Here is a 9002-nt window from a genome sequence, read left to right as displayed (position 1 = left end):
ATACTTTTTAAAGACCTGTAATATAATTCTTAAATGCATGGCTTGTGCCAGGTACATTACCTTTTGTTAACATTCACGGCCAAATTTCATTATTGATACCTACATATAATAACCACAAAATATACCATATGGCTAGCAATGTTTTGTGTACCTGTCTGTCTATGTGTGGACACACACACATATAATAAACATTAAATATATACATATACATATACATATAATGTGTGTGTAGGGTATGATCAAAGACAAACCCCAAAGTTTATTCACATTTTGATGAGTGGTTCCAGAACTTAATTAGCAGAAATGGGTAGCGAGACATGTCCAGTAAAGGGAAATAAGTGTTCAAGTGATCACAAGCCCTCTAAAGGTGGCTGGAGTGCTGCCATCTTCATGATATGTATGCTCTCTCTCTCTAACCTCTTGCCACAAATCATATACTTCTTCGATCTTAAATGTAAGACTCATTTTATAGTGTAAATTATATTATAAAATTGGTTAACAATTAGGCCCTAATTAAAAATGTCCAATTTTTCATTCTAATTCGAAGTTCAAAACTTAATTAATAATAAGAAATACATTGTTATGAGCACAAGTCCAAAAGAAAAACCTAATCCTAAAAGACTGGTCTATTACAAGAAAGAGCCTCTTGAACTTAATTATAAACCACGCGAAATTTGTGAGCCTTGTTAATGTGAGACTCATAATACAAATGCATCTACTATATATGTTTTTGAAGCAAATTTCATATAAATGGTTAATTTTGGTGAACTGCAAGCAGTTGTGGAGATGGCAGAGAGATTTGCATTCTATGGTATAGCTGGAAACTTGATAAGTTATCTCACCAATGTGTTGGAAGAGACAACATCGACAGCTGCTAAGAATGTCAACACATGGATTGGTGTCTCCTTCGTCTGTTCTTTGGTTGGAGCCTTCATAGCTGATTCCTACTTCGGTCGTTTCAACATCATCATCGTCTCTTCCATAATCTATTTGCTGGTATATATACCTACTCATTTCTCAATTGCCAAAAAACTATTACTACCTTCAGTCCTTAATATAATACTTTGTTGACTAATTTGAAAAGATTAAGAAAGTTACTAAATTACTTAATTATAGCATATGTTACATGATCCATCTGAAATACTTACATGTATCATTAGAGTATATATCAATTTATAAAAGTAGCAAGTTACTTTGGAGAAAAATAATAAATATAAATACTTTAAGGTAATTTATTAACTTTCTTAATCTCTCTAAATAAGTCAACTGATTCCTATATTAAGAACCAAAAGTAGTACTTTGTCATATTAGTGGTTAAATGTAGAAGCTAAGTGAAGACTCTGAGCATTATTCTAATTATTAGGATTAGGTGTTTTTACTATTATTAGAAATTTTACGGTTTTCATTTTCCCAGCAAACTCTGAGCATTGAATCAGATTACAGTTACTTTCTTCTCTCGCCTTTTCTCTACTCTTGGTTCTTTCTTCTCTCTGATCTTTTCCCCGTTCCCCTCTCCCTTTCTGCATCAATATATGGATGGACACAGGGAATGGTTTTGTTGGTAGTATCAGCGTCGCCAGTGATTTCTGTAGGGAGTCGAAAGTTGGTGTTATTCATAGCACTTTACATAGTAGCGATGGGGGAAGGAGGGCACAAGCCATGCATCCAAACATTTGCTGCTGATCAGTTCGACGAGTCATCGCCTCAAGAGATTATGGCTAAGATCTCATTCTTCAATTGGTGGTACTTTGGACTTGCCATTGGTGTTTTATCTTCCATTTGTGGTATTACTTATATCCAGGTACTGTTTCATCATCATATTCTTCTTTTAATTTAATTTGTCCATTTTGGTACTACCTCTTCTGGTTCTTAATATAAGAGCTAGTTTAACATTTAATTGCTTCTAAATATAAGATCCTAATCTACTTTATTTATCATATTTATCTATTTTTTTTAAGATAGTCCTTAGAGTAATGCATAGGATTAGCAAGAATAATTTAGATAATACAATACTTATTTATTACAAATAACTAATTTAACTAATTTACTTAATCTACTCAAATTAGTCAACTAGCTTTTATATTAAGGACATGAAGTTTTACATATGCTAACAAAATAATTCAAATCTAACTATTACAATTATATACACACACTTATATAAATATGCACATAATCGGTCCTATAATTTTTATACGAAGTTTTAATTCAATACTACTTGAACGTATATTTCTAATAGTAACTAACAACCTCGATCTGTAGCCTTATATAATTAGGTGGAATCAGTTTGCTGGTATTAAAAATGAATATAAAAGAAAACTTAACAAAGTTAAATGATAATCAAACTGAAACATGGTATAAAATTAAGAGAATGATTAAAAATATACTATTTGCCAATACAAAAGGTTCTATACTCATGCATTAGTGAGCCACCACTAAGATAACTTCCAAGGGAAAATTATAGAATATTAACTATCATTTCTTTTTTTTTTTCATATTCTTTTTGTGATTCATCTTATTATTTTTTCTTGGCATTTTGCAAATTCAGGATAATGTTGGATGGGACATAGGGTTTAGCATATTAGCAGCAGTTATGGGTGTTGGATTTGGTATTTTCTTGTTAGGCATAAGGAATTATAAGAAACAAGGGCCCTTGGGAAGTCCTTTTACCAGCATGGCACAGGTGGTGGTAGCTGCCGTTCGAAAGTGGCGCGTAGATGAAACGCGCGATGGAAGAGGCATTTGTTATGGAGATAAATCCAATGGTGGCATACTTACAGAGCCTCAATCTATGACTTTTGATCACACCAAACATTTCAGGTACTATCCGAATTATCAAATAACCATTTTGACAAGGGTTAAATAGTATTTTTGCTCCTGAATTATTGTTTGAGGAATATTATTGATGGCCCTACAATACATACTGGTATATGATTAACATTACCTCTCAAATGTTAAAATTGTTGCAATATTATATCCTTGGGTTATCAAACATTGATGTTATGACCATCTCTAAGGAGAGGATATTGTTTAATTAACTGAATTGGCATGCCCATCTGAAGGGGAAAAAAAAAAGTTAAATAGTATTAACCAGAAGTTTGAAAACTTATGTGGATAGAGAAAATCACATCAGGAAATTGGAGCTACTTTTAATTAAGTCCAAATGCTCAAGTATAACCGAATGCTTGATACATAAAAAATATCAAATTAAATATGTTAAAAATAAGCTAATTAGTAGTTTTTTTTTCCTTGTGACTGGCATTGTAATTTTAATTATCTAGATTTATATTAAGATATAATAGTATGGCAGATGGATTCAATGCATGAATAATTTGTGAAAGCAAGAAGATTATGTTATTTTACTATGTTAAAGCTTCCCGTGTGTACCGGGAAGCATATGCTAGTTTCGCATATAAACATACTAGAGATGAGCGACAAGACAAAGTGAGGCCAATCAATTTGATCCTTACATACATGTTTATAGTTTTCCTTGAAATTCATCTTACCTACTATCATCGCATCACATGAACCTTCACAAACACTTTTGAGGCTAATGTTCATTAAACCAAGTTAATATACAAAGTTGTTAACACTTTTGACAAACGTGTTTCAGATTTTTAGACAAGGCAATGATAATTGATGACATTGATGCGTCAAGCAAGACTAGAAATCCTTGGAAGGCTATGTTCATTAAACCAAGTTGAAGAAATGAAGCTGGTTCTTGGCCTTATGCCCATATGGTTAATAAGCTTATATACCAGTGTAGTTTTTGCTCAGATGAAAACCTTATACATTAAACAAGGCAGCACAATGGTTCGATCCATTGGACCCCACTTCAACATTCCACCAGGTTCACTCTTAGGCTTCACTTGCATCGCCATTATTACCATAGTCCCAACCTATGACAGACTCTTTGTGCCTCTGGTAAGAAAATTCACAGGCAAACCCACAGGCATCACAATACTTCAACGAATAGGCATTGGCTTAATCTTTGCTGTTATAACCATGCTTGTGGCTGCCATGGTTGAGGCCAAAAGGGTTAAAACAGCGAGTGATCACAATCTCTTGGATGATCCAAAAGCAATAGTGCCAATTAGGGTTTGGTGGTTGCTCCCTCAATATATTCTTGGTGGGTTTTTTGATGCTTTTGGAATTGTGGGGCTTCAACATTTGTGTTATGATCAAATGCCAGTGGCTATGAGAAGCATTGGGGCTGCACTTTATGTTAGTAATGTCGGGGCTGGAAATTTTATAAGCAGTGGAATTATATCTATTGTGGAGACAGCAAGCGAAGGAAGATGGCTGGGGAATAATCTGAATAGGTCACGCCTTGATTATTATTATCTTCTGCTTGCTGGTTTAGGGGTTTTGAATTTAGGTGTTTTTCTTGTTGTTTCTAAGAGGTATGTGTACCAAAAGGCCTCTGAAATCTACAATTTATGAATAGTAATTAGTTGGTTTGATATAAATCTTATATTTGATCTTGATTAATTTATGATAATTTCAATTTTTTAATGATAATTATATGGGATAGTGCTAGATTTTAAAGTAGGTGAATATTTTATATGTTATCCATAATATATTTGTTTAATTAGTGTGATTTATTGTACAGAAGCGAGTCTCACTATTCCTGGTTCATGAATAACGCGGCTTGTTAATTAGTAAATAATTCTAAATTATTTATGTGTTATGCATGCATGTTTTAAAACTTCTTAATTTAATGTTATATACTGTGTTGTAGCATAAATTATAAACTGTTATGAAAATAAGAAAGTTAAAGAGTAGAAAGAGAATAGCAAGATAAGAATTGGGAGAGGAAACAAGGAGTATTTCTCATACACATATACGGGTACAAATACCTTGTACATGGCCTCTATTTATAGGCCCCCAACTATTAAAGTCTAATCCAAAGGTTACAAAGAAATGAATAAGGGAATAATGATAATAAACATGAAAAACTCCTCTTAAGTCATTCATTGGGGGTTTATGGGTTTAAGACATTCAAAGATAAAAAATCCTATGAAGAATCCTGTGAGTTGGAAGTTATGGACATCCACATATATACAATATTTATAACACTCCTCCTTTGATGTCCAAAACAAATATTGTGCCTCATTAAAATATTACTAGGAAAAACCTATTGGGATAAAAACTTAGTGAAAGAAAAAGAGTACACAATACATATTAGAGATCCCTTATTAAAACCCTTGCAAGAAAAACCCCGTGGGACAAAATATTGGCTAAAGAAAAAGAGTACAGTATGATCTTTACTTCCCCTGATGACAATATCACTTTTACTCCCCCTATCAACAGCATCACTCTTTATCATTTTATCACAATAGAGTATATTAATTTCTCAAGTCGTCTAATGCTTTTTCAAGCATATCTTCTTTTTAGTTGAACTATGCATAGTACATCATCATGAAATTATATTGAAATATATTCATTTAATATATCTTCTAGATATGTGGAATTATCAATATATTCTTTACTTGTACTGAGAAAACTACAAAGAAAGGTTATTTTGAAAAACACCATAATATATCTTATATCGACATGATTAATTTAATTTGAACAAACTGATATCATATAATAGTTTCATAGAAGTACATATCCAATTTTAATTTCGTTATTCATATGCATAGCTGCAGAAACTTATCATTACCAATAAAATTATAACACGTAATATTGATAATATATGTAAATATTATTATAGAATAAATATATGGGACTTCTAGTCTATTTAGTTGAATATATTTTGTAGACAAAATTATCATAACAAAAATCAATCATTTTGAAATCATTAATGCATTCAATAACTTGATCTACAGGTCAAGTAAGATATGAAATTATTTATTTAGTAATACATTTTTTTGAGCCAAATATTCAACATAATATTTTAAATATTGGATGATTAATTTTCTTCTATATATATGCTTCTTGCATTTTAAATCCTTCAAGAATTATCATGTAAACTTCATTTTTAGTGAGCCACATGTATAAGCTATAACAATATCTAATAGACATATATTTTGTTTTTCATATACTGCCAAATTAGTAATAAATGCAAAAAATTATTGCATTCACCACAAAATGCTATACGTAATAATAATCACTAGACCTTTGTGAAATTCTTTATTTTCACAAAAATATTCATATGTCGCATAATAACTTTGTATTTGATGTGTTTAGACTGCAAGTCCATAATTTTCACATATTAAAATAATATAATTATATTTCCATTGCGTCTTTTCTCTTTTCCTTTTCCTTTTGGCCAAATTTTTATTTTCATATAAGATCCTCTTTAAAATTATGTGATATTATTATAAAAAATATTGTTGACAATTTTATCTTTTTGGTTTCATTTTTCATCTTGTGATATGATTTATTGAGGTCTCTTCATTAATTTTCAGGTACCTTGTATATTCCTTTTTTTTTTACAAAAAAAGATATATAGAATATATTATTAAATATGTTCGGTTTGCGAGGGAACGGGGGGTCGATCCCCGTGCCCCCTTCCTTAATTAAAAAAAATAAATCAAATGGGATGAAATAGGGGGTCATGTGATCCACTACAATTAATTCTTCTCTCTTCTCCTTCTCCCTTCTCCCTCCGTCCAGTAGCCTTCCTTTTTCCTTCATCTTCACTTTCCTCTGGTTTGTCGCTGTGAGGGAGTGAGTGTGTGAGGGAGTTAGTGAGTGAGAGCAAGAAGGGAGTCTTATTTGGTCTTATCTAGGTAAGTCATTTTTACCCTACCTCTTCTTATTTACCTTCTTCTTATTTATTTTTGTTTTTAGCAGAAAAGTAAAGTTTGTTAGGGCTTGTTAGATTTTTAACCTTTGAGACTTCTAACTTATTTTTATGATATTATTGGAGCTTATGAGGTTAGAATAAGAGTTTTATGACCTAATTTTTACTTAGATGGTTGATTTGAGAAAATGTAAGTTAGGGTTTGGATGAAAAATTGTGATTTGTGATAATGGTGATATTAATTTCAAAATTGATCTCTTAGTTTACTTTATTGAAGGTAATATTAAAAATTCAATGCTTGAACTTTAAGGATTTTTGTTGGAATAAGAATGTTGATAATTTTTGGAAAAACTTTGACTAGTGGAAGTTGGGTGTTTGGAGTAAATTGGGAAAAATGTTAAAATTTAATGATCCTAGTGAGTGAGAAGTGATTAATGGAAGAAGGAAATAGGATTGTAATGATGAAATGAGGAATCGTTAATATATGGCTATTTTCTTAGAATCAAAGTAAGCACTTTTGGGAAATTTTTGGATTATTTGTAATGAATTACCTTATTAATAATTTTGATAAGTGGAATAGAGTTAAGAAGTTTTAGGATTTGTTATTTGGAAGGATGTTTGGAGGAACAGGTGAATTATTTTTTTTACCTAAAGACATTTTCTTTAAGTGAGCCAATTATGGGGATTTAATTAATAAACTATTTTAATGCTATATCAGTTATTTTTTTTATTAATATATGTTTATAAATTTATTATTGTAGAGTGAGCTTGGTTTGGGCTCCTGGATCTTGAATCCTTCCATTTTAGTTCTTGTATTAAGAACTTGAGGTAACCACTCTCTAATTTATCTTGTATGCTTGTTAATGTGATTATAAGCATGTATTGATATTATAAATGTTATCATTATATGTTATGGTTATTTGTGTATAAAAAGTGAAAAAAAAAATATATATATATATATGCAAATTTATGTTTTGATAAATTTATTAGTTAAGTGGGCATAAATTATTTTATCTTGTGAATATCTTGTTGATGTTGAATAAAATTTGATTCTTGAATCCAAGAATACTTTATGGATATTGGATTGTATTGAATTAAATGTTTGGAATGCTTATGGAGCTGTATTGGATTATACTGAAATGTAATTGTGGGAGGTTTAATTAATTATACCACGTGGTCTAGCTACCACTTGGCGCCTAGTGGCTGGCTTTAACATTCTTAGGGCCTTCGGTATCGCCCTTTCCTTGGCCGGGTTAAAGGCCCAAGGGACATGACACCTTTTCGTATTCTAAGGAAAGGGAACCTATGATCCAATATGAGCTCTGTAACTTTTGACTGAGTTGTACCTCATTATTGGAGAGCTTTGTGCAGTCTTGTTAAAGAGATGAATCCTGTTATGTGTGAATAGCTTATGGGTTCTGTCAGAAGTTACAAGGAGGTTATAAGGCTGGTTGGATGAGGTTTTGTGCATGCAAAGTTACTTTTTGAATTATTATATATTGTTTTTTTGTAGAGATGCTTACCCTATATGTTATTTTGAAATTGTACTTTGCCCGCTTAACTATCTTATAATCACTCCATGTATACTTGTTGAATTGGAATTGTGGTTATTGGGTCAATTTGACTCACCCCATAGTTATTTATTTTTTGGCAAGGGTTTAGGTGTTGGTCCCAAGAAGAAGTTGTCAGAGGCTTGAGTTTTCCTTTCCACTCTGTATAGCCTTTGTTTGCTTATACATACATTGATTGATGTAAATTGCCAAACTTAGGGCTTTTTCCACTGCATTCTAGACTTGTACTATTAGACGGAGTCCTTTTAAGATATATGTGAACGTTATTTTGATTGCCATTGATATGGACAGTAGTGGTAGTTATTTTGGTGAACTTCAAATGTTCTAGCCTATTCATTATTGGTTTTAGTTGTATTTTTGGGATCATAGAGATTCATGATAGATTTGATACACACATGAAAAATCTAGTGTTGATTATTTCTCGTTACACTAATTATCTTTGCTATTTTGGAATAGTTGCTACTGCTCTGTTATGGATATAAATTGTTAATGACTATGGTGGATTTCTATTTAATTAGTTTTGTTCTTCTTACTATGGCTGACTTTTCAAAGTGATTAGTGAGGTCTTTTATATAACTATGGTAGTTCTTAATTATATGATTTATTCTTCCTACCATAGTTACTTCCTAAATGTTTTTGGCTAACTCTTTTCTATTTATTGATTTTTAAAGAATTAATTATTG

General features: G+C 31.3%; 1 pseudogene; it reads left to right on the top strand.

Annotated features, from left to right (window-relative positions):
- The first annotated feature begins 303 nt into the window (after window positions 1-303).
- On the top strand, window positions 304-4440 carry LOC114742341 (protein NRT1/ PTR FAMILY 5.4-like; annotated as a pseudogene).
- The last annotated feature ends 4562 nt before the right edge of the window (window positions 4441-9002 follow it).

This window comes from Neltuma alba, unplaced genomic scaffold (genome assembly GCF_004799145.2).
Source record: "Neltuma alba isolate B1F8T4 unplaced genomic scaffold, ASM479914v2 tig00003715_pilon, whole genome shotgun sequence".
In the NCBI taxonomy this organism is placed as follows: domain Eukaryota; kingdom Viridiplantae; phylum Streptophyta; class Magnoliopsida; order Fabales; family Fabaceae; genus Neltuma; species Neltuma alba.
Note: the sequence above shows the minus strand (reverse complement) of the source record. Positions and strands in the feature narration are given on the sequence as shown.